Here is a 27,682-nt window from a genome sequence, read left to right as displayed (position 1 = left end):
GCAAACTAAAGAAATGAATCAACCACAATCTATCTGTGAAAAGTGAAAAGACAAAATAATAAGGTGCTGAGGACATAAGTACAGTAGACCCTTAGGATCTGCTAGGATTAGGTTCCAGAACCCCTTATGGATACCAAAATCCACTGACGCTAAATTCCCATTATACATACACAATGGTATAGTAAGATGGGTTGCTTTGGGGAATTATTTAAAATTCATGAATGGTTGAATCCATGGAGACATAATCAGTGAACATGGAGGGGTAATTGTACCAGTAGCTACACTAACACTGTTTATCCAGGTAATGAATGGTAACATTATTTCTATCACACAAAAACATACTCAAAGAAATTTTCCATGAAATGTTCCACACTGAACAGTTGTAAACCTACTCCTGGTGTCCTAGGGGTGTTTGACAAAGTTACTTCTTTTTGGAAAAGGCATCACAGTGTACCTTCCATCTTCCCCCCAATGTTCTTTTCTAAATTTGGGCTGAAAGGAAGGCACACTATCTTAGAATGCCTTCAGCTGAACAAACAAGGTTGTGTCAGAAAGTTTAATCTGATGGGCAGGAATAATTTCAATATACCTCACTTCACTTTTTCCTTTAAGCTTCCTATATGTGGCCTATTTTGTTCTGACAAAGTCACTTCCTTTTATGTTTAAGAAGGAGCTACTCTTGAGGACAGCCTGGAAACTTCAATTGGCCCAACACTTGGCAGCCAGATTAATATGGGGGCGAATTACAGGGAGTGGTCAACCCCCCCTGTTTAAGGAGCTCAGTTGGCTGCTGTTTATTTTCCAGTCCCAATTCAAGGTGCACGTCATCACCTATAAAGCCCTAAAGCCCTAAACGGTTTGGGACCCGCCTACCTTCGTGACCGTATCTCCTTCCACAAACCTGCCCAATCTCTTCGTTCTTCGAGGGAGGCCCTCCTCTCGCCCCTTCCATTATCACAGGCCCAATCGACAGTAATGAGGGAGACAGCCTTCTCCTCTGTGGCCCCCCGACTCTGGAACTCATTGCCCGGTGAGATCAGACAAGCCCCCACCCTAGAAACTTTCAAGAAGAACCTCAAAATTTGGCTTTTCTGTTTTGCTTTTGGAGAGTAATCTTACATCTCCCTCTGTCATTCCCCCCAAAAGATTTGTCTCTATATTGCACTGCCTCCTGCCAGTATGAAGGCCTGTCTCCACTACTCCATTGTTCATGAATTTCTCCTTTACAAATATATCTGTTTTATTTCTATCTCACCCAGAGTTTTTTTTTTATCATTGTACCTTGCACATGTGGCCCGTTCATTATGATTGTGTTTGACTTTTCACTGTATTATTTTGCATTCTTTATTGCTATTTATTTTATTGCAATGTTTTTTTTTATGCTTTTGTGTTATTTTATTGTAATGCAGTACTGGGCTTGGCCTCACGTAAGGCACCCCGAGTCCCCTTTGGGGAGATGGTAGCGGGGTATAAATAATAATAATAATAATAATAATAATAATAATAATAATAATATATGCATCCTACGTGTGTTCCTTCAAGTTGCTTCTGAATTTATGGTGATAGAGTTTTCTCAGGCCAGAGATATTCGGAGGTGGTTTTATCATTTCTTCCCACTGCAAGGGGTGCTTTGATTGTGATTTACTGCATGGCAGGGGGTTGGCCTAGGGCGGTTCCAGACTGCACCAAATTGTGCACTTTAGTCAGGGGCAAAAAACCTGGGACCTGAGAAGATGTCCAGATATAGGCCTGTTGGTCCCGGGATTTCTGCCTCCGTTGTCCACGTTTGCTGCTTTGTCGTGGGATTTTGTAGCCCCCAAGATGGCCGCCACAGGACTTCCGCCAGAAATTTAGGTGTTTTTTAAAAACTTAAGATGTGAAGATGTGAATCACTGTATAAGTTCTGTTTCTGTGCAGACAGGGTGTTGTTCCTGAGTTATACATGTCTGTTCCCGATTGTTCTTATTGTGAAAAGATATACAACATTGACTAGGGGGGCACAACTTTGTCCTGGCCAGAGAAAAGGTGCCCTCCACACGTTTCATGAAGTTTCTGGCAAACAAAGTTTTCACGTTCTACTCAACTGTCACTTTCTTTTTAGGAACCAACACATCAGGAACAGAATCTAAAACTCAGGGGCGGGGGGACCCACATAAAAAATCCCGTGATTTCCAAGTGCAGGGACATAGAGACTTCAAAGATGCAGATTTTTGGCTCAGAACTGTGATATTTCCACATTTGGAAATCTTGCGGGAGGTTTTTTTTCCCATTTGTAGCAATTGCTTCTGCATTTACAGGGAACGCATCTGGCCATCCTCCTGTTTGCTACGGGAGTTCCTGGGATAAAGGTACTGTCTGGATGGGCCCCTAGATGTCCCTTGTGGTCTCTTCCAACTCTTATGATTTTATGATTACACCTACTTTTGGATTCATGCTGAGGAGATATCAAGTACATGAAAAGAGAAAGCATCAATAATGAGTGACCAAAGAACCGTGAAGAAGTAAGCGGCCCCTTTTCTTTGCCAGTCCCAATAATTAAACATGATACCTGATTGTTTCAAACAAGCAAGCATGCAATAAAGAATGTCACTGGGAATTCACATCAGTCACATGCCATAGCTAATATGTGAAAACACTCTTCCAGTTCAAGCCCTCAAGCTCTGTCTACATAAAATGAAAGGTGACTGTGTGTGGTTTGCTGAACCATCAGTCACATAGTTTTACTGTTTGGGATGATAATCTACTGATACATTCAATCTATTGTCGGCTGTGAAGCCCTACACCAACTTCTCTTCATGCATTTATAAATGTTAAATTGTACTAAACAGGGTCTGGATGCTAACATCTCACATTTTGGCTTAAGGGAAAACCAAAGTAGACAAAGATTGAGTTTGGTCTTTTTTTCCCCTGCAAAAGAATTCATTTTGGCAGCAGAGTGAAAATGTACGAAAACAATATAACAGCTAGTTTGTTTTCCTTCCTGTAACTTTTTATGACGGCATTTAAAATATGTGCTTATATCACACTTAGCTATAGTTGACTTCAGTGTCTTTTGGAATTGTATCTCTCAAAGTCATATACAAGAAAATATACTTTTACACTCATATAGTAAACTTATTGTTTTCTCTTAAAGCACTAAATGAGCGTGGAGACTGATAAATCACTTTTGCAAGTTTATAGTTCACACAGTTGACCAAACATTTGGATCTTAAAGAAGTTATTTTTTGAACTACAATTCCCTAAATCCCCAACTATTATGATTTGTGACCTGACTACTAACTGTGGTGTTCTGTGAGGTGTAATAAAAATGCTTTTCCAGGTTCTGGAACCTTGCTCTCACCTAAGACCCAGCTCTAGAATAGAATTGCGTAGCCATCAGGTGTCTCCAAAATTCAAATCAACATATTATCTCTTAGATGCATATTTTCAAAAAACTATTAAGACCTGTCCATCTGCTGATTCTCTTAGACATCACATTATTTGTGAATGGCAACAGATTTTGACTGCACCTTGGACATTGCTTGAAATTGGCAAACCTACAAAATAGATTTAAAGTATTGCTCAGGCCATGGGTGATCAATATACATCCAATTCTTACTTCTCAAACTGCTGGCAATGCAGTTTGATTCCCAAGAGAATGACTGCTGAAGGATCACAGAGGCTGCAGTTTAAAAAATACAGTTGTCCTTCTATAGTTGTATTTTTTTACTTTTGTGGATTATTCCTGTATTGAAAATGTTCAGTCAATGAATCTTTAGGTTCTCCCTTATGATTTCATGATCAACCAATCAATCATGACATTTTCGAGGTGTCAAGGGCCATACCAATGTTCTTGGCTGGGAAGGGGCATCCCTTCTTCAAACATGAAGTAAAGAGGATGCCACTTTCTCGGGGAATCACATGCAGTATGTTGCAACATTAAGTGCTGCATCAGACAGATATACATAATCAAAGCAAAGACTTGAAGATGGAGTCTGCATTGTAGTTTTCTGAAATGGATCTGTCAGCTGGAGCTGTCAGCAGCCCAGCTGAGGAATCAGCAGCTGCTTCATACCACCGGTAGGGGAACGGAACAAACCTAGGTCCAAAATAGATTGGAGAGTCAGACAGTGTTTACTTCTAATGAACTCTACTCAGGCCCATTTATTTCTTTCTGCCTTCACCTGGGTGATATTATCACTGCCTAAATGTCAAACAGTCATTTTGATTCTTAAAGCACAGATCAAACTGGAGTATAGAAGTGACAACCTGATTGACATCACTTGATATGGAGGAGATAGAAAATTGTGTAATCCAATGCTAGATATGTTTAGATCCCTTCAAAATTCTGCAGATACTCCCAATTCGGGTGGGCAGGGTCTTACTCCCTAGCACTGGTTCTAACTCTCCTGGGTGCCCAGTTTGGCTGTACATAAGTAGACACATTTTCTTCCACTAGTCTGTGCTTTCCCAGGTTTATTTGTGTCCTGTCCCAAGACTTTGGGTGAATTTACACTGTAGAATGAATGCAGTTTGATACTACTATTTATTATTTAATAATAACTATTTATCATTTATTTATTTACCCTATTTATACTCCACCTTTCACAATCCCGTAGGGGACTCAAGGCAGCTTACATATATAGGCAATGATTCGATGCCATGTAAACATAATAAAATAAACATATATTAAAACAATATAAAAGACATATCAAACTTCAAACCATTATTAAAATCACATAATCCAAAATTGTAACCCATAGCCATTCCAAATTGTCATTGCACTATTTGCTCATTCTCTAGTAGGTTACTAACTGAATGCTTGATCCCACATCCATGTCTTTAGCCTTTTCTCGAAGGTCAGGAGGGAGGAGGCTGATCTGATTTCATTAGGGAAGGAGCTCCATAAGCGACCACACTTTGGGGTAGAAAGGGATCACCACTGAGATGGCCCTGTCTCTCATTTCCACCAACCGCACCTGCGAAGGAGGCAGGACCGAGAGCTGGGCCTCCCCAGATGATCTTAACCTCCTAACTGGCTTATGGATCAATGCTATGGAATCATGAGAGTTGTAGTTTTACACATTTTTACCCTTCCCTGACAAAAATGGGTGATACTTCACCAAACTACAAATCCCATTATTCCACAGCATTGAGCCATTGCAATTAAAGTGATAGCAAGCTGCATTCATTCTACAGTGTTGATATAGCCTTAGTTACCAGTAGCAAGAGCTTTATGCTGAAATATGCTGGTGCTTTGGGCTAACCTACCACTGAAAAATTGCCTTCACTAACTTCTCTGATGGATTAGGTCCATGAACTAAAAGAAGTTCCTCACCCTTGATCAGAAACAGTAGGTGTGGATCAAAAGATGCCCTTTATTAGGAGAAAACAGTTATTCCTTTGTAAAACAACACTGCTAAATTTCTTCTATTACTCCTTCATGCTTAGGTCCCCTGCCCCATGCCTCAAGCCACAGCATCCTAGAAAGCCCTTCTTCAACCAGCAAAGGAGAACTCTGGGAAGGGTGGTGCAAGAACTACAACAAAAGGCTGGATCTACATTGCCATGTAATTCAGTATCTGATCCCAGAGTATCTGCTTTGAACTGGGTCATATGATTCCACACTTCCATACAATCCAGTTCAAAAGTGATCAGAAACTGGATTTTATAGCAGTGTAGATGGGGCCGGAGAACCAGGAAATCTCAACATGTGCTGATAGAGTTCTGCTCAGCCTTCATAGAGTCAAAGAATCACAGAATCATAGAGTTGGAAGAGACCTCATGGGCCATCCAGTCCAACCCCCTGCCAAGAAGCAGGACAATCGAGTTCAAAGCACCCCCAACAGATGGCAATCCAGCCTCTGTTTAAAAGCCTCCATAGAAGGACCCTACACCACACTTTGGGGTAGAAAGTTCCACTGCTGAACAGCTCTCAGTCAGAAACCTCTTCCTAATGTTCAGGTGGAATCTCCTTTCCTGTAGTTTGAAGCCATTGCGCCGCATCCTAGTCTCCAGGGCAGCAGAAACAAGCTTGCTCCCTGGTTCCAGTGTCAGCATCTGCCTTTTGAGTTTTAAATTATTGTTCTTATATGCTATATGTTTTATTCTATTGTATTGCACTATGTGTTTCTTTTATGCTTTTTTTGGCACTTTGTATCATATGTAACCTGTCCCCAAGTCCCTTCGCAGAGATGGGAATCAGGATATAAGAATAAAGTTGCTATTGTTGTTGTTATTTTGCAGGAATTGTACAGAGGTGATAAGGAAGATAAACTCGTAGTGAGGGTACTGATGAATTTGGAGATACCACAATGGTGTGCAGCAAAAATAGCTCACATTGATTTGGGTGTTTAACATTTTAAACAAATCCTTTCAAGAAATACTTTCTATCTCTAGTTTCAAAATGTTATCCACTTCCATGTTGCAACACTCACAGATGGTGTTGAACTCTCTTAACCACTGGCTGTGCTAACTTAGCTGATGGAAGTTACAGTCTAACAATGTCTTGAATTCCAAGGTTAGTAAAAATTGCATAGGAGGCTTGAATTAAAAAAAACACACACACAACACCACAAGCCTATTCTCTCAAGCAGCCTGAAACACACATGCTTCTAGAACCACTCGTTTGGAATGGAAAAATGAATCCAAACATTTTGTTGCTAGGGTTAGCATTTCTAGTGAAGCACAGAAAGAAAACATCTTGCATAAACAAGTCGAAGACTCTACATCAGGGGTCCTCAAACTAAGGCCCGGGGGCCAGATATGGCCCTCCAAGGTCATTTACCCAGCCCTTGCTCAGGGTCAACTTAAGTCTGAAATGACTTGAAAGCACACAACAACAACAACAACAATCCTATCTCATCAGCCAAAAGCAGGCGCACACTTCCCATTCAAATACTAATAAGTTTATATTTTTTACAATTGTTCTTCATTTTAATTATTGTATTATTTTTATGGGTTTTTTTTGCACTACAAATAAAATATGTGCAGTGTACATTGGAATTTATTCAAGTTTTTTTCGAATTATAATCCGGCCCTTCAACAGTTTGAGGGAGTGTGACCTGGCCCTCTGTTTAAAAAGTTTGAGGACCCCTGCTCTACATCAACACTGATGAGGGACGTAATTCAGAACACCATATGAACAATACTGTCACAGGGTTGTTGTAGGCTATATGGCCATGTTCTAGAGGCATTCTCTTCTGATGTTTCGCCTGCAGCTATGGCAAGCATCTGCAAAAGGGCTTAAGAGGGGGTTGCATTGCATTTTGCCTTCAAGATCAGGACTCTCTTGGTGCATCTACACTGTGGGATTAATGCAGTTTGACACCACTTTAACTGCCAAGGCTCAGTGCTATGGAACCATGGGAACTGTAGTTTGATGAGGCACCAGCCCTCTTTGGCAGAGAAGGCTAAAGGTCTTGTAGAACTACAACTCCCGGGATTCCAGAGCATTGAGCCATGACAGAGATTCCAGATTGCAGAATACAAATACCTTGATCAGAGGAAGGGGTCATGAAGGAATTATAGGTTTGTTGCCCAGTAACTGCAAGTCTTCCAATTAAGAGTATTTCCATGAACTGCACTGAATGCACTGAAACAGCATCATACTCAATTCTACATCACTTATTTCCTAGCGTCAGCCTGTATTTCACTCTGTTACTGGAATTCAGGATGTTACAAAGTCTAAGTGCATTAGAAAGTGAACAGCAGGAGAAAATGTGAATGAAAAAAAGGCTTTAGTTTCCTTGATTCTCCTCTGATTCATTTATATGTGGGAACAACCTTATTTTCACAAAGATCTCATCTATAAACAAGGCAAGTTGGCAGACGTTTGTAAGGGTGATGTCAGTTGTCTACTGCTTTCAATCACATAGTTGTTTGTTTTACATGTTTCTCTTTTCTTTTTTGAGGACGGAAAAATATCCACCCTAATATGTCAGATAAGCTATAATTGAAACTACTGTAGAAGTGAGACCGTGACACCACCCACAAGTAGCAAGACTACACAAAATGCCACAGTAGACAATGATTTCATTGGGATTCACTGGCATTGTTACTCTTGCATGTCTTTAAAGGTGTATATTATTAAGAAAACTGTTTTCTTCTACTTGCAACACAGCTCTCTAAAACATCTAATTCCCAGAACTTTAAAATAATTCATTTATATTTATTTTAATGGCCACATTGAATATACAGTTGTCCTTCCACATTCGCAGGCTTCACACTCACACTTTTGATTTTTCACAAAATTGTGCTGCCTCCCAAAGTTGGGGGCTGCCACATGAACATGGAGGGCTGTTCAGGGGATGGGTGTACCGTGTGTTTCTGTTTTGCCCGATAAGTCATATTTGTGGGCAAAACAGATATTTGTGGCATGCAGAAAGAGGAACTGCTGGCCCTGCCTGCCACTTAATGTACCCTGTGGATCCAGCTCATCTTCCTTTTCCTGTGGGCCACAAATGTCTGGGGAAAGAAAGGGATACGGAAAATATGTTTGTTGCTTGTTCATTCAGTCACTTCTGACTCTTCGTGACCTCATGGACCAGTCCACACCAGAGCTCCCTGTCAGTCGTGGCCACCCCCAGCTTCTTCAACGTCAAACCAGTGACTCCAAGGATATCATCCGTTCATCTTGCCCTTGGCCGGCCCCTCTTCCTTTTTCTTCAATTTTCCCCAGCATCATTGTCTTCTCCAAGCTTTCCTGTCTTCTTATTATGTTTTCCAATTTCCGTTTTGAAATATATATATATATCTGAGCTCTTGATTATTGAATTTGTAGATTCGGATTTTATGGATATGGAGGACTGTTTCTTCACAAACAATGCCCCCCCCCCTCACCCCCAATTGTATTTCTTAGCTTTGCAATCATTTGAAAGTAAATGTACATTAGGTAGCATAATTATTTCATTAAAATAGTTACTCTTCTGCTTTTACATTTAAAAGTAATCACAGGTAATGGATTCCTAGCTTAAAATGCATTAGTCACACTATCACCCAGAAAACCTGGCACAGCAAATCCAGTGTTTTCCCATCAGACCTTGCTCTAATTGCTGGATCACATGGCATGGCCGAGTCAATTTTCATTCAGTGTTGAAGTAGGGGTGAAGAATTATTCCTGTCCAATCCTACTGGCTCAACGTTGGAGAAACTGAATTAGTACTTTGCCACATGGCCAGCTGCAATGTGCACTGAACTTATAGTACATGGGGGCCAGGGATTTCAGTCTGTGAACTGGAAATTCATCTAGACAGCCTTTCCTTCTGAGACTCTGGTAATGTACCATCTATTTCAACAGACTTTTTTGTAATTATTTGAATGAAGCTACCACTTATTTCTGCAGGTCTTTTACTGCAGAAAGATAATTTTTGCAGTAGTTTAGAATTAGAAACATGCATGCATGTATCATCTAACCACATCCATTCCTATTCTGACTCATGCTTCCGTTTAACAGATTGTGAAATCTGATTTGACCCAGCTACACTGTGAATAAATGGATAGAGCATGTCCAGACACCAGCTATGTCAAAAGGAAGAGAAGTCCTGCTGCCATCTTTGCCAAACAGCAGCAAATATTCTTGTATCTCTAACATATAGCTACAAAACATTTAAATGGCAGGCACAACCTCACCATCCTTGCAGAGAGCACTACAGAACTCAATGAGTCAGAGACAGGTGGCAATAACAAAATGCCCAATAAATGTACAGCTGGCTCTCCACATTTGTGGGTTTGACATGTGTGGATTTGATTAAAATGTTCTTTCTAGGGATCCCAGTGTGATTCTCTGATGAGCTTCCTGTGGAAGTTGACCATAAAGTTGTGCTGAAGGATTTAGAGATTGCTAGAGAGATGCTCTTTCAGTTAAAACAGTAATTTTTAATTCAAGGATTTTCACTTCTGTGTGGGGTCCTGTGCCCCTAAAATGTGAAGAGCTGTAATCTCTCTGCCAGTGGAGGAGGATACTACCCCAAAACACACAAAGCACTCAAAATGATGCCAAAGTGATGTGGCCAAAGTTAATCCCATTACAGCACTACAGGAATAGGTAGGGAATCTAAATCACTACCTGTGCCTGGGATTTGGTTCCAGGACTGTTCCCCATCCCATGGATACCAAAATACCAAAATCCATGGATGCTGAAGTACCATTATATACACTGTCAAAGTAAAATAGTGTCCCTTATATTAAATGGCAAAACCAAAGTTCACTGTTTGAATTTTATTAATATTATAGGGCTGTATTTCATTAACTGAGGTATACCTGTATTAGTATTGAGTTAAGGTGGCTACTTGTTTCTTTTCTGACAGACTTTTATTCCTGAACAGGTGTACTACATGGAGGCTCAATGTGGTCCTCTCCATGCTGGGAATAACTGGACTTAAAGAATTAGATTGGTAATAGTGGGTGATACATTCATTTCAGTTTGCCTTTGAACTACATATCTTCACATTTGTTACGGTAAGAATTCAAGGGTTTTAAAACCAGGAATGTGGAATAAAACAGAATAGATAAATTTGTGCATCCTCCTTTCCCATCAACTGACTTCTTCATAATTCCTGGCATCAGCATCTGCTATGTTCCATTACTTTTCCCAGAAAACATATTGGAGCCTTGCTGTTTACAGCCAGAATAATAGCAACAATATATAAGGGGAACTATTGGGTTCTCACATTTTGTTAGTCTCAATACGGTAAAGGTAAAGATTTGCCCTGACATTAAGTCTAGTTGTGTCCAACTCTGGGGGATGGTGCTCATCTGCATTTCTAAGCCGAAGACCTGGCATTGTCCATAGACACCTCCAAAGTCATGTTGTCTTTATGACTGCATGGAGAGTGGCTACCTTCCCACAGAAGCGGTTATCTATTGATCTACTCACATTTGCATATTTTTGAACTGCTAGGTTGGCAGAAGCTGGGCCTAATAGTGGAAGCGGTTCGAATCCGCTCCCCGGATTTGAACCACCAACCTTTTGGCCAGCAAGTTCAGCAGCTCAGTGGTTTAAATGGCATAACAACATGTCCTTTCATACCTAATGCAATGAAGTTATTTCACCGATGTGTCAACGATGTTACAATAAAGGGCATTTGGACAAGAGCTTTCCCAGTTTTACACCACTCTTTATTTATTCTGAAGTCTGTCCCACTAAAAAAAAAGCAACTAAAAGTTTAGAGCAATGCAAGAAGTTACTTTTCAGTTATACTAATGTGCAATGACAATGAATTACTTTAAAACAATATCACAAGCAGCAGACATGCTCTATAAAAATGACTTTCCTGGCTCTGTGCAGAAAGTCTGAGATCTTACAAATGTAACACATTACCAGTTATGGTCTGACAAACTGGTGCCTTGCACTGACAAACTTGTCAAAGGTGTCTTTGAAATAGGTTCCAGAATTTAAATGGATAACAAAGAAAAAAATAAGTTGTTTGCTTGCCTTGGTGTCTGTTTTGCTGACTCAGCTTTTTTTCTTTATATAAACCACATTTAGAAATAGAGTAACTATTGCAGCTTCATGCCCAGTGCTGACTGATGGATGACACTGGCCCAGAAACAAATCTATAAATGCAGAAAGGAGACACAAACAATTCCTACATACTGAAACTTGCACTCCCTCATTTATGTCAACCTCACTGTGAGGCTGACCATTTAAGGGAAAACTTTCACGGTCCAGATTATTTCACGGAACGTAGTCTGTTCAATTTATCCCCACTCCCTCAGCAATGTATACTTTCGTGCCAGGAAGCTTATTTTTTTGAACACACACACACAGAGTAAAAGCTTAGCTATCAGTCATCTATCTGCAAATAAAAGTAATTTTCATTGGGATTTTTTTTCTCAATTTCCCCCCAGATTATTTGATAAGTCACAGATAGCTATTTCCTGTCAACTTGTAAAACCATATAAAGAGAGCTTGATCTATATCATCCATAAACATTGTGCCACGATTTCATGTTAAGTTGAAAAATAAGTGCCTGGTGGCAACGGGCTAGGTTCAGTCAATACATACTATGAATTCGACTATAACTTTCAAAACAATCCAGTTCATTAGTTTTTCGTGTGTCCCAAAATGTTTTCTTACTTTTGCTGTAGCTGGGCAGGGGTGGGAAGCTATGTACTCTTTTGAAGAGGGAGCCCTTGCTACCCAGTAGAAAGAAAAATGCCAAATTATGTCAAAGCCAAGCTGCAAAAACAACACCCGGGGTCCTTTCCACAACATGCAATTATAGCACTTTAACTGCCATGGCTACATCTTATGGAATCCTGGGATTTTTTAGTTTGGTGAGGGTCTAGACCTCTCTATTGTCAAATTCTAAAGGATATTTCTTAAAAGCACCATACTAAAAACCAGACATTACACAGCAATATGCACAAAATGCAGGATACAGAGTGCATCTACACTGTAGAAATAATGGAGTTTGACTTCACTTTAAGTTTGAAAAGATCCATTCTGGATTTGTGCAAGTTGAAAACAGCAGAAGATTGAGACTGAACCACCAGCAGCTCTAAACCCCTAAACCTATCTAACCCTTTCATAATTGCATCTGTTTTATGATTTTGTGGAATTTGTACCTTTCAGCTGTGTACTGTATTTATTTCTTATATATGAGATGTATATAAATAGAAATGTATCAAAATGTAATTCAGAAACAGCCACCGCTCTGTGACCCTGTTCAAATAATCTCCTAGCAATGGGAAAGGTTGGGCAAATCCCTCTGGCTATTTCCCAAGCCAGATAATCATCAGATTTAGTATGTGTATGCAAAGATAGGTGATTTCCTTTGCCACTCAGATATGCCCCAAATATTGGTACAAGTCACATAAAGATGAGAGTTTGCTACTCCTTCACAGAAATAGAAGCTTAGAATATGTGCATTTATTAAACTCTTTTATTCATAGCCAAGCCCTTACCCAAGATCAAGACCTTCGTCATTTGAATCTAATACCTTTGGTTCCTAAAATCCATATCTTTGTTTGGCATGGAACTGGACATTTGAGCTCATCAAATACACATCAACATACCTTTACCATTTGTTTTCCTCAGACTGTGCTCTCCCAGGGGGCTTACTTTACTTACTTAGGCGATCCCTCGTGGCCGAGTAGGATAGTCTTCCAGGATCAGTATTCTTGTGGGTCTGTAGGTGGCTGTGGAGCCCTATTCTTGACCTGCATCTTCTCCTGCAGTGAGGGCATTGGTTTCCAGGTGGAAGGCGGTCTCGGTCGGAATTGGCTTGACGCGCCTTCCTCTTGGCATGTTTCTCTCTTTCACCCTCCATTCGTGCCTCTTCAAATTCTGCAGCACTGCTGGTCACAGCAGACCTCCAGCTGGAGCACTCAAGGGCCAGGGCTTCCCAGTTCTCAGTGTCTATGTCAGAGTTTTTGAGGTTGGCTTTGAGCCCATCTTTAAATCTCTTTTCCTGTCCACCAACATTCCGTTTTCCGTTCTTGACTTCTATGCAGCTGATTGACTCTGACCAATTGATTGATTGATTCACTCTGACCAATCCCTGTCTGCCATTGTCCCTTCGAGCTAATCCCAGCAGATCCTAGCCTGCCCTTTTTTCAGCCAATCAAGGGAGGGAGCGGGAAGTCTGAATAGCTATTAGAACTTATATAAGATAGCTTGTATATCTCTGTATGTTTATGCTTGTGCATTTGAAGCAAATTGCTTTACTTATATCCAAATAATGGCGCAGTGGGTTAAACCCTTGTGTCGGCAGGACTGAAGACTGACAGGTTGCAGGTTCAAATCCAGGGAGAGCATGGATGAGCTCCCTTTGTCAGCTCTGGCTCCCCATGTGGTGACATGAGAGAAATCTCCCACAAGGATGGTGAAACATCAAAAACATCATGGCATCCCCTGGGCAATGTCCTTGCAGAAGTCACTTGCAGTTTCTCAAGTCACTCCTGACACGACAAAAAATCCAAATAGTGATACACCTCTGTGGCTTGTCTTCAACCTGGTGAGTTGATTCCTATGTCCTGGCCTATCTAATTTAACATACGCTCACTAGGCATGGACTCTCTAACCACAGTGCTAGCTAAACCACTATAATAGCATAAAGCCATAGCATTTAGAGTGGTGTCAAACTGAATTATTTCAATAGTGTAGATGCACCCACAGTGGAACAAAATTAAACCACATAAAAGGGACCTTTGGAGGCTTCTGATAATGCATAGTTACCACATTATGATTCTACTTTCATACCAGCATGTGACTAAGCAACATCAGAATGCAGTCAAGATGGCATATGAAGAGGGAAGAACACAAAAGCTAAGAGAGGTTGCAGCAGTTTACTTTTGCCTGAGACTACTGGGAAGGGCAGGATTCAATTCTTTTGTATTCTGTCCTCCTTATTCTTTCCCTCTTCCACATAGAACTAAGCTCAAACTTCTTTTGCACTTTCAACTCAGTCTGCAGAAACTGAGTAAAACTTGGACAAAAAGAGGAGTAGGAGGAAAGAAAATTTTAAAACAGTTTAGAAAAATGGGATGACAGAGAATTAACTGGGACTGTTAGAGGATATGGATTTTGACAGGCTGGTTTTCACCTCTCTTTCAATCTGTGGCACAATCGGTCAATTTTTTATTTCTTGGAAACCTCTGCTCAGCAATGTATTGGTTTTGGATTTTCTCCTTCACTTGTGGCCTAGGATGTTTCCTCTAATTATGGCAAGACTGCATTTTTATTTTGTGTACTTCTCTAAGTAGTTCAACACTCCAAAAGAGCAAAATGTCTTGTGGCAATTTAACAACCTACAAATATTTATTCAGAATCCATTTTTGTGACCTACAAGAAGTCTAGTTTATCAGATACACAGTATCTTGTCTCAGCCAGCAGATTATTATACAAATGCTACCTGGTGAGATTAGGGAAGCCCCCACTCTAGCAGCCTTTAAGAAATATCTGAAAACTTGGCTCTTCCTTTTTAGGCTCCTCTGAAATATACCTTTTCTACTCCTACCACATCCAGGGTTTTATCATTTTATCTTGTGCATCTGGCCCGCCCATTGTGTTTCGATTTTCCATTATGTTATTTTGTTTTATTTTATTTTCCTACTGTATGTATTTTATTCTGATGTAATTTTAGTTGTTCTGTATTTTGTATTTTATTTTGCTGTATTGTTTCTTCGGGCTTGGCCTCATGTTAGCCGCCCCGAGTCCCCTTCGGGGAGATGGTGGCGGGATATAAATAAATATGATGATTATAATGATTATTCTCTCAGTGAGGGATGATCATCAATCTGGTCAGAAAAGTAGAAAGTACAGATAATGATAATTACCATAAGAGCAGGAATTAAGGAACAAAAGTTAGATAGATCACAGTCTCATTACCTCTCAGACTCCTGGTTCAACCCTGACACAAAGAAAAAATTTAAGTCTCCCCATATATATGCTGTCTTACCTATCGAAGAGTGCATAGAACTTAATCTAAGCTGATAAAAATTGCCACAATAAGATATAATTGCACTCTAATCCAAATCCTATAGGAAACTAGTCAGCCCTCCACATTCGCTGAAATTAGGGACACTCCTTGAGCCCCACAAAAGTGGAAATTAATTAAATAAATTGATATTTTTTCCTGAGAAAACATTTTTCTATACATTTCTAGGTTTTTCAGCACAACTTTGAGGTTAACTTCCACTAGAAGCTGAACATAGTATCACATTGGAGGATCTCTAGATTACTAGAGAGATGTTCTCTCTAGAAATCTCTGGGTCCTCCAGCATGACAGAGGAAGTTGACCTCAGAGCCTAGAGATTTTAGAGAGCACATTTTAGTCAAATCCATGGATAACAGAATCTGCAAAAGTAGAGGGATTACTGTATTTTAAATTATGTACAGCACAGTGCAGTTTTTGCCAGAGTGCATAGGGCAATAGCCCAAAGCTAGCATTATGCCTTCCTTCTACATATACCATAGCAGAAAAAGCATTATTTGAATCATACACACACTTAAGCCTTCTCAACCCATTATTGTTGTTGTTGTTGTTGATGATGATGATGATGATAATGATGTGCACCTTCAAGTAGTTTCTGAGTTATGGGGCCATCTTGACAAGATATGGCCGGAAGAGGTTTTCCTTTGCTTTTCTCTGAATCTGAGATGCTAAGGCCATGTGACAAATGAAAGAAGACACCCTGTAGGTCCCTTCTAACTCTGAACTTCATGATGTCTCCGGTTTGAAACTTTCCTGTTGAAATGGAGTGCTATGGATTCCAACAAAGTGCAGAACATCTCACTGTGTCTGTCTGTCTGTGTACTTTTCCCTGCCAGTTTTATGTCCTGAAACATGTTCTGAAGCTTCTCAAAAATGTAAACAAAGGAAGCAACCCCCCTTGCCTTCCCCGAAAGAGAAACAAGATACATAGAGGAAACATTATCCAGGGACTTTTACAAAGTGTTCTTCTTAACATGTTTAGAGAGACTTTGGCTATGGCGGAAATTTGAACATTGAACAAAAGAAGTGGGGAAAAACTGAGGGTGAGAAGAATAGGCGTGGACAAATGCTGAGAAAAAATATAGTAGGGTTACTAACTGCACAACATGTGCAAAGGATCACAGAACGTCTGTAAGATATGGTCATAACACTTATCACAACAGAAGAAGATCAAATGTATGCAGCTAACAAAAGTTTATCAGTGTTTGTTTTAATTTTAGTAAGATGCTATGAGTTCTAGTTTTGGGGAAAGATGGGATAGGAAGGAAGGAAGGACAACAATTTTGGTCCAGTTTGCAAAACCACATTTAGAAACATATGACCTTGTGGGTGAGTTTAATGTTTCTTCCTTCCAAACATATTGAGCAGGGGTCCTCAAACTAAGGCCCGGGGGCCGGATACGGCCCTCCAAGGTCATTAACCCAGCCCTCGCTCAGGGTCAACCTAAGTCTGAAACTACTTGAAAGCACACAACAATAACAACAATCCTATCTCATCAGCCAAAAGCAGACCCACACTTCCCATTGAAATACTAATAAGTTTATATTTGTTAAAATTGTTCTTCATTATAATTATTACATTGTTTTAAAGTGTATTTTGCACTACAAATAAGATATGTGCAGTGTGCATAGGAATTCATTCATGTTTTTTTCAAATTATAATCCGGCCCTCCAACGGTTTGAGGGACTATGATCTGGCCCTCTGTTTAAAAAGTTTGAGGACCCCTGATATTGAGAGTAACAGCCTAATCATTATTGGATGAATCAACCTCTTCTTAGCCTGGGAATGAAAGATGTTTAGATTCTGCAGATGACTTCTTTGCATAACTTTAGAGATTAAATACATCTCAAAGAACAGTTGCGTGTGCAAGTGTGATACACCTCCCACAACCAACCCAAGAAGTACGCTCACACATGTTGTTGGGATGAACAATGGCCACAACTCATTTATTGATAACAGGAACAAGGGTTGGCAGCCAAGCATGGGTCCTGGATCACGATCGGGCAGCCCAATACTGCCCGATCCTGCACACACCAGGGTGACGCCGGCTGTTGCAGGCCCAGTGCCTGCTGGAGAGCCTGGGGCAGCCTTATGAAGGCTGCCCACAAAGGAGGGAGAGGCCAGCTCAGGCCTCTCCTGCGGCAGGCGTGGTCAGTCGGCCATTGGCCCATTGACCCGTCGGCGGGAACCTTCCCACCAACAGAGGGGGCTTCTGGGAAGAAGAAGCCCCCCTAAGGCAAGAATGGCGGTGGGGAACGCCCTGCACTGCAACTTCTTGGCCCGGTAAGTCGGGCCAAGCCTTCTAGCAGTAATTTCCTGGCTTTCCTTACAAAAGGGACAGGAGTATATCCGTTCAGGATGATCTTGTCTTCTGGTTTGGGCTCACGTTTTTTATTTTGATCGCGAGAGTTAGAAATATCAACAACTCCCAGAATCCTCCAGCCAACTGTGAGATTTTAAGCTTTTTCACATAACTAAATTCTATTTCTATGGCTCTTCTTTATCTGGCATAGTAGTATCCTGTGGTTTACAGTTCTTTCTTTATGGTTTCGTTTCAAAGGTAAGTCCAGTCGTGTTCAATATGTAGCTAATCAAGAATTGGAACCATGGGTTTTTATTGCATGAAATATCTATCCTACAGAATAAAAATGGCTAAAATAGTTGTGTGTTTAAATGTACTTACATCTTTATATTTATTTCCTTCAAAAAAAACAAACACTCGCTTTCAACACAAGCTTCCCCATACAAACTCTTTAAAGAGGGGACTGGACACCCAGGAAACAATGCTCTGAGATACAAGATAACATCATGAGAATTCAGAAAGAGAAATCAAGGACCCCTAAATGTGAAAGCAGTGAGACCCAGAGAACCTTGACTGAACATAAAAAGGGAACCATATGGACAACACATCCCGTAATGGGAGTTTCCATGAATGACGAACATTGCTATTTTTATTCTTTGATAGATAAGGGGAAGCTTAGAAGTTGCTCAAGTGTTTAAGAGCAGCTCTTCAGAGGGAAGATGTCCCCTAGTTACCAGGCTATTGGCAGCACTTGCCTCCCCAATGCCACATGTTCTAGTGTCTAAAATGGCAAGGCAGGCATTTGTAAGCAGGTGCAAATAGTTGCTGGGCCGCCAGGAAAGGGGCATACAAGTTCCTCCTGGTGCTTTTGGAATATGTCTTCATTAACTCAGGAAGATTGTGGTCTGGGCAAACAGCCTCCCTGACAAAAATGGATAAAGGTGACAAGGATGCAGAAAGCCGGAGGAGCACCCACCCTATCCTCTTCTCCCCCACCCCTTTTCCTTAAAAAAATACTTCCCTTTTGGTCTCATTGTGTAATGATCATGTGCTTTTGATTCGCTTGGGGTAACACTGAACATCAAGCAATGCATAAATCAGAGAAGATAAGGCAATACCATTGGATTTTTAACAGTTGAAAACAGGAACACATGTCGCCATGCAGTATCAAAGTATGGTGAAGATGGCAAAAAATGTATGTTTCCTGCAAACCAGAAGAGGCTGCAGCAGTTTGCTTTTGACTGATTGTACTGAAAAGGGCAAGATTCTGCCTCTGTGTCTCCTCTCCCTTCTGCTGAGTCAATTGAAGGAAAACTTTTAACTCTACTGAAGGAAGTTGAGGACAAAGGGGGTAAGTGAGATGAGAGAAAAACTGGGACATTATAAAAGCAGCTGAAAAAGTGGAACAGCAGAGGATTAATTGAGACCATACCCATAAAATCAGGACAATCAGTTAATGTGTAAAGCACTGGAGCTGGACTGCTGAGGTAGGAGACTGAGGTGATAGAATACTAAGCAGCATTGAAAATAATTTGGAATCACTTGGCAGGAAGCTTTTAGTTGTAAAAAAATTGAAATAAATTGAGTCCTGAGGCAGTAGAAGAATGAACTGCATTGCTAAAGATTGAAAGTGACTGATCAGCAGGGGTGCAAAGACCAGAAGCAAAATGAGGGCATTGCCCTCAAATGGGAATTGTGCCCGTCTACAGTTCACACATTTCCTGGACTGCAAAGAGTAAGACATCAAATATAGTTCATATTTAGAACTTCTAACTTGCTATGTTCACATTCCCTTTGTTACTTTGTCTGCCCTTTCCATGAATGCTCTAACTGAAAAGTACAGTATGATCTCTGTATCCACAGGACCAGTTTCTTTGGTTCTTTTATCAACCTCCAACAAATTATGTCCTCTCTAGGCATTTTATAGGTCCTTTAGCACATATAGCAGGAATAGTGAGCATGTGGTCCTCCAGACGTTCAACTGCAAATGCCACAATTCTTCACCACTGGGTATAATGGTCAGGGTAGGTTGGGTTGCAGTCCATCCACTACCAGTGTGGCAACACATCTTCTACTCCAGTTCAATGGTTGACAAGCATCAAACTGTGCTCAATACAATTCCCCTTTAATTTGTCTACCAGATGTTTTAGATTTCAGCTCCCAGAATCACACACTTGATGGAGCTTCTAGAAATAGAAGTCCAAAACATTTGTAAGGCCAAAGGTTGAGAACCATTGCTCTATAATGCAGGTGGCAATTGCCCTATATCTTTAAGAATTTCTCATCATTAGTTGTGCCGACCAGGCCCACTGGGATTTGTAGTCCAGCAACTTGTAGAGAGGGACATGCAATTTCCACTCTTATTGTGAAAAAAATCTCTTAAATAGAGATTGCCAATAATAGTGAATAATATTAACACGAGGACGCTTCGTCTTCCTTCTGAATAACTGAAAATGAAGTAGGGAAGTTGCTTCAACATATGTCCAGCAAAAGCAGAGCAAAGGTAGATATCAATAGCTATAAAAGTCTATGCTTTCAGAACCTCATTGTTGGTTACTCTACTATTTTGGAAAGAATTCCTATTCTAGGGATTTTGACGAAGTCATCCAAGAATGAAGCAAAGGAGGATGGAAAAACATCAGCACACAAATTTCTTTGGGACAGTGACTTTTCCTAGGATGAAATTCTGCATAGCAGAGCTACTTGGGAAAAAAAAAGTCCAACCTTGAAGACGATTTTGTATGTTTATACTTTTATAACACATCCCAAGGAATCTGTTAATTTGCTTTGCCTCATAACATAATGAGACGAGTTTATTTACAATTCTTTTGAATTCCACTATTGAAAACCCTGCTTTCAGAGTTTTGTTGAAAAAATCCTAGGGTCCTCTTTCTGCTACCTGACCAATTAGGTGATTTTAGCCATACAGGAACAGAAGAAAACAAAACACAACACTGGAAATGTCTATGGAGTTACAATTTTTATTTTTTATTTATTGATTATGCTAACAAGATGTAAAGGGATCAGATGAGGAGAGATTGTGTACATATTCCCTTGATCTGTCATCGGGTTTCTCTCTAGGGCAGAAGGGATGTAAAAGTATCAGATTATGCTTGCATTCAACTGTGTTTATGATATGAATGATGCTACCAGAGCCCCAATGGTTAAACCACTGAGCTGCTGAACTTGCTGACCATTGTTAGCCTCAGCTTCTGTCAACCCAGCAGTTCGAAAAAAAAGAGTAAAATGTGAGTAGATCAATAGGTATCTCTTCAGCAGGAAGGTAACAGTGCTCCATGCAGTCATGCTGGCCACATGACCTTGGAGGCATCTATGGACAGCACAGGCTCTTCGGCTTAGCAATGGAGATGAGCACCACCCCACAGAGTTGGACATGACTAGACCTAATATCAAAGGGAAACCTTTACCTTTTACCAGATCTGCCAAAGCTGCCACTGTAGAAACAACCAGAAGCAGCTTCTCCTCACTTCCTTCTGTTGCCACCACCATCCTGTCGCCGCCCCCCCCCTCTCTTCATCCTCTCCCCTCAACCTGCTGCCTCTTTCTGCCCCAGAGCCTGCAAACCACCTACCCTCTACCCCATGTGTGCTCACAATCCCCCACAAGGCACAAAAGGGAGGCACCACCCAATGAATGTGCAAGATGGATGGTAAAATTGGCAGAAAAACAAAGAAGGCTATTGGTTTACAGGTTGATACAGGCAGGAAAGAGAAATAAATTGGCAACTGCTGGAGATCCTATATCCAACAGTATAGTGAACACTATGGCAGGACACTATTTTTTGCCCTGATGTTACTTCAAGGGGTGTGGAGGGGTGTGTGTGTATAGTGTCACTAAAGATAAGTTTGGGGTTATAAGCGATCTATGTAATGCAGACAGGGTCAATCAAGGCAGGATAATGGACAGTGAAGCTGAATTGTTTTGTTGATGTGGATACATCCTTAAAGGCTAACACTACAATATTTTCTATAAAATTATCTTGGGCGTGGGAAAGATATAAAAAGTGATGGAAGTAATTAAAGTTAATGCAATGAGTGATTCAAGAAAAATGTAAACCTTTGTCTGTTTTGTATTGAACATTTTGATACATTAGCATTTGATCTCATTGCCCTGTTTTCATACAATTCCATATATTTCTCATTAGTAATCTGCAAGACCATGGAAGTAAGTTAGTACAAGTTTAAACTCAAGAAAAAGTATAAAATTTGTTTTCCATTTAGCATTCTGATTCATAAAGTTTAGTTTCCATTGTCTTAATTTATTTATTTATTTACTTACTTTATTTGTATACCGCTGTTCTCAGCCCTTAGGTGACTCACAGCGGTTCATACAATTTGGCTTGTGTTCCATTCATTTATCATTAGTAATGAGTAATATCACTGCCACATTGATCTCTCCAGGTAGTACTACCTTAGGGCCCTTCTACACAGGCCTTAAATTGCAAAAGAAACTGGAATAAAGGGGGGGAGGGTGGCTAAATGATGTTTGTTGCAAATATGCACTGGATCACATAATTGGCTGAAAAAACACGTTAAAAACGTGCGCTTAAAATCTGATTTCAGCCAAAAATGTGCATATTCGCATCACTATATATCCCCACACTCAATAAAAACATGGGACTTTGTTGCTATATGCTGGTGAGGATTGCTTCTGCCATGTGCATATTTTAAATTCCTGAAACATCTGATGAGGGCTGTAAAAATGGAGCCATGGACACACAGGTGGCTAAATGGAAGCACAAATGGAAATTCCATGAGAACTTTCTGCAACCATTCCTTGCTGAACCATTGTTCTCATATTTATGAAATTAAGCAGAGATTGAATTTAAACAGTGGTCACCAGCATAGCAGGCTAGTGACCCCAAAGGGAAGCAGGGTTCAAGAGGTCAAACATAAAGGCAGCAGGAGAGTGAGGAAATATAATCTGCATTCACATTAGTATATCCACATCAGCACTTATGAGGTCCAGTGCATCTCAGTCAATTAAAAAAACAATGAAAAACAAACTTCCGGCAGATGTCCCATGTCCATCTTGCGGATTTCTAAAATCCACTACAACTGAACCTGTCAGGACATCGGGCAACCATTTACCAAGACTGAGAGCTCATTTCTTTGTCCTGCATTATGAGACTGTCTAGAAGGGACCTTAAATAACTGACCACTTCATTGGAAGGATGGGAATTCTATTCCATTCTTTGGAAAATGAATGTTGGTTATTTCTAATGATGGAATAAAAAGAGAAGGAAGAGTTGTACCTGCTACTGATAGGAGAAAATAGCATGGGTTTCTAGCAAAGGGGCAAATAATGAACTGTTAGTTAGTCATTAAAGACAGCTATGCTTAAAGAAATGAATTCAATAACTTATGCATCCCAAAATATCCTGTTCATGAATGCCCAGAGAGTGGGCTCATGGTGTTGTTCATGAGAAGTAAACATTCAATCTGATTTAACATGATTGACATCTTTGATACAGCCACAGCAGCACCCAGGGCAATTGTCAACAGGAAAGAACAAAATGTACCAGGTGGATGAGAGACATGCAAAAAATAGAACAGTGAAATATAAAACAGCAGGCAAAGCTCACACAATTATTTCAAAATATTACAGCATGCTTTATTTCTTCTGACTTACCATGCCGGCTTCATTATTAAGGTTTTACAGCTACTGAGATGCTAGTCCCAGACACTCATTCAAAAAAATCAACTCTATATGTTTCCTTGTAAGTGAGACCCACCAAGTTCTGTGGAATCAATCTCCATGTAAAGAGAATAGAAACCTTAATGTGTTTTCTGGCAGCATGTGCTTTAGACAAACAATACTCCTTTCTGCATTCATTCTTTGCAAACTCTTTCATGTCATCCTGATTTCATTTCAGGTACTTTTCTTTTTACAACATAGTCTGATAAATGTGAAAATGTCTTGTTATGATAAATGCTAAAGAAGGTGTCTTTTGCTTCTTTTTTTTAAGTGCCTCTCTGAACATAAAGAAAAAAAGCAAGGGGGGGGGATAGAAACCATGAAACATGTATAAGCATGATGCCAAGATAGATAGGTAGGTAGGTAGATATTGTTTTGCTGTTACAGGAAAAGAAAATCTATTGAAATCAATGTAGTCTTACCTGCCAGCTATAAGAATAGCTAGATGCCCTTTACAATAAGACCGTGTTCTTGAAAGACTTCAGAAAATCAGCTTGCATGACCACGCCAGGCCCAGAAGAACCAAACAGATGGGGCTGTCCTTTCTTTCTTTCTAGATCTGCCAGTGACTGAAGTCATGCAGGAAAAAAAAGGAGCAGAGCAGAGCAGAAGAGGAACGTAGTTCCTGTCCAGAGAGATACCAGTCAGAAGAAGCAGGAGGTGCCGTAAACTCTTCTCTTCTGTTTCACCCAGGCTTTTGTTTGGGAAGTCTTTCCCCTTGTTGTCTTGCCCCCACCCACAACTGTTGCTCTGTGGTGGGAAGCTTTGGCAGTGAAGTCCTGAGATTGTGTTTCCCCCTCTCCTGGTCTCCTGTTAAGAGCGATGACTTTGTTGAGCTGAGCTCTGCTCGTGCTATATTTAACCGCTGTTCTCAGCAAGTCAAGCCTGTCAACAGCTGAGAAGTTTGGAGCAGCCTTTGCTGAGTTCCTCAGCTGCTGAATTATCAGTGGATATAGAGCTGCGCTCTGTGGCCACCTCGGTACATGGAAAGAAATAGCTTTTTAAAAACAATTGTCCTGTGATTTGACACATGGGTGTGTGAGTGAACAAAAAAATGAAATAAGATTAGGGGGACCACTGTGGCTTCAGCAAGTCAATATATTTTTTATTTTTATGGTATGTGTGTGTGTGCATGTCAAGCTATTTAAAAGCTTTAAAAACCTATTTACAGGGAAAAGGGCAGTTTTGCCTATTTTGGAGTGAGCTAAGCTGTTTTGTGTGTGGAATGCTAGCACGGCTTGCGTGCAGGACTTTGGCAGTCTAGCACCCTGTTTACATACTCCACTGTTATGGGATGCAAATATGTCTTCAGGTTCAATCAGTGTTTACTAGCACTGAGTACAAAACAGTTCAGAAAAAAAAATACAAGGACAGAGATGGACCTTGGCAGCAATTTAGGACTTGCCTTACTCTCAGCCCTGGATTAGTGATCTTGGAAACTGTATTGGGTTGAGGTCACATTTTCATAGAGCAGCACAGTTTCCCATGAGTAACAAACCCAACAACATTTTGCAAATGAGAACAAGGACATGTGTGGCCAAGCAACATCAGGATGTAGTCAAGAAGGCAAATGTTATCAGTGAGGAAGAACACGCAAGCTAGGAAAGATTATAACAGTATGCTTTTGCCAGAATCTAATGGGAAGGACAAGATTCTTCCCACACTTTCCCCTCCCAAGCTGCAAAACATATAGAAAAATACACATCTCAAAAAGATATATTCTTGAATTGTCAAAGGCCTTCATCGCCAGAATCACTGGGTTGTTGTAGGTTTTTCCGGGCTATATGGCCATGTTCTAGAGGCGTTTTCTCCTGACCTTTCACCTGCATCTATGGCAAGCATCCTCAGAGGTAGTGAGGTCTGTTGGAAGTAGGGAAATGGGTTTATATATCTGTGGAATGACCAGGGTGGGACAAAGGACTTTTGTCTGCTGGAGCTAGGTGTGAATGTTTCAACTGACCACCTTGATTAGCATTTATTGGCTTGGAAGTGCCTGGGGGAATCTTTTTTGTTGCGAGGTGATTTGATGTGCCTGATTGTTTACTCTCTGTTGTTTTACTGCTGTAATTTTTGAGTTTTTTTAAATACTGGTAGCCAGATTTTGTTCATTTTCATGGTTTCTTCCTTTCTGTTGAAATTGTCCACATGCTTGTGGATTTCAATGGCTTCTCTGTGTAGTTTGACATGGTGGTTGTGATATATATTCTTGAGTTTTTAAAAAGCTGTATATTTGAAAAATGCTTGTTCTTTGCCATCAAGTAATTTTCAATTTATAGGGACCCTAAGGTGAACCTATCATGGGCTTTTCTTGGCAAGATTTGTTCAGAGAGGGGGTCACCTCTGCTTACCTGTGAGGCTAACAGAGTACGACTTGCCCAAGGGCACCCAATGGGTTTTCATGACCAAGCAGAGATTTAAACCCTGGTCTTCAGAGGCCCCATCTGCACTGCCATTTAATATAGTTTAATTGCATTGGACTGCATTACACGAGTCTACACTGACCATATAATGCAGTTTCAGATTGAATTATATGGCAGTGTAGATGGGGCCAGCGTCAGGCATGTAGCCGGGGGGGGGGGGGGGGGGGGCTTGAGGGGCTTCACCCCCCCCCCCCCAAAATTCTCATGGTGGTTCGTGAAAAGGCCTTACTGGTGCATTATTTAAACTGTTATGTTTATTCATATCATGATCTGATCACCATACTCAATATATCTCATATGCATGGGGGTATTGGGGTAATGATACAAAAGGTTTGCTAGGGTAGACCCTCTTTCACTCAGACTCAGCCCCCCCCCCGAAACTCAGCCCCCCCCCGAAACCCGCCCTGAAAAAAACTCAGCCCCCCCTCCCCCCTCCCGAATCGAAATCCTGGCTACGGCCCTTGCCAGAGTCATAGACCAATGCTCAAACTACTCTACTACCCTAACTTACTGAGCATTTTAAAGGAAAAATGCACTAAAATCCATGGACTAGAAATACACAAGAACTTAGGAATATGCGTACTAAAATACACACATATTTCTGTGTGAGAAGATGAAGTCTTGCAGAGTAGAAACCTGAGATGGAATAAGAATTCCAGTGGGATTCTGTGAGAAGCAAAAGGAAAGAAACTACCATGGTCAGGAGACCAATTCTTCAGGGAAACATGGCCTGTGGGGAAAGCTAAGACTAAGCATTTATGCTGGAAAACAAGGAGAAAGCTTCTATCTGAACATCTTTCAAGACATGTCAGTATTCTATGTGCTGAGGCTGCTCACACAAAAGCATATTGATATATTAATAGAGCTTAGAAATGTTATCTTTTTGGACAATAGCTCCCAGAATCCCACGACAGTCACTGGGAATAATAGTTAAGAGATTTTGACAGTTGTGACCCACAAAAATGATGTGTTTCCAATCTCTGCAAATAACAAGTATGCATGATGGAAGAAATCTCAAGTTCACATTGGTTAGTCCTAATAAGAATAGATATCAGTTGTTGACTGGTAAATTAAGGCATAGGTAAATCCCCCTGAACTAGTGTGATACAGTAGAGTCTCGCTTATCCAACATAAACGGGCTGGCAGAACATTGGATAAGCAAAAATGTTGGATAATAAGGAGGGATTAAGGAGAAGCCTATTAAATGTCACATCACATTATGATTTTACAAATTAACAACAAAAACATCATGTTTTACAACAAATCAACAGGAAAAGTAGTTCAGTACATGGTAACATTATGTAGTAATTACTGTATTTACAAATTCAGCACTAAACATCGCAATGTATTGAAACAGGTGTGGATTCAGGCTGGAGGCATAATGCATTGAATAATATAGAACATTGGATAAGTGAGGAAGGTTGGATAAGTGAGACTCTACTGTATAATATTTTGAATATTGGGATACGACTTTTGAATCCCTGCTTGCCCATGGAAACCCACTGCATGACGGCAAGTCACACACCTTCTTTCAGCCTCAGAAGAAAGCAATGGCAAATCTCCTCTGAGTAAATCTTGTCAGGAAAACCCCATGATAGGGTTGCCTTAAAGTCATCATATGTCAGAAATGACTCGAAGGCACACAACAACAATCGACAACAAATCCCCCCTGACTCAGTGGGTCTGCTCTTGTTGGGGGCTTATATTAGAATTCAAACGCCATTGCATTTGGTTTTCTTTCATTCCATCCCAAGTGGAAACACTTTCAGAAACCTTGGGGAAAGGGGTGTTGAACTAGTTTCCAAAATGTCACCATATCTAGT

General features: G+C 40.5%; 1 protein-coding gene across 3 annotated transcripts in view; it reads right to left on the bottom strand.

The window, feature by feature from the left end:
- FILIP1 (filamin A interacting protein 1) overlaps positions 1-24,362 on the bottom strand; it is a 96,516-nt gene extending 72,154 nt beyond the window's left edge. For 2 of the 3 annotated variants that reach the window (XM_060752923.2, XM_067467773.1), the window contains exon 1: positions 23,862-24,362. The gene's annotated coding sequence lies outside the window, so the exon portion shown is untranslated. The remainder of the gene's footprint in view (positions 1-23,861) is intronic. The other variant, XM_060752924.2, reaches the window with a different exon arrangement.
- Between the last annotated feature and the right edge of the window lie 3,320 nt (positions 24,363-27,682).

The sequence above is a fragment of the Anolis sagrei genome, chromosome 1 (genome assembly GCF_037176765.1).
Source record: "Anolis sagrei isolate rAnoSag1 chromosome 1, rAnoSag1.mat, whole genome shotgun sequence".
NCBI classification, from domain to species: Eukaryota; Metazoa; Chordata; class Lepidosauria; order Squamata; family Dactyloidae; genus Anolis; species Anolis sagrei.
This window is presented reverse-complemented; position numbering and strand designations above follow the sequence as displayed.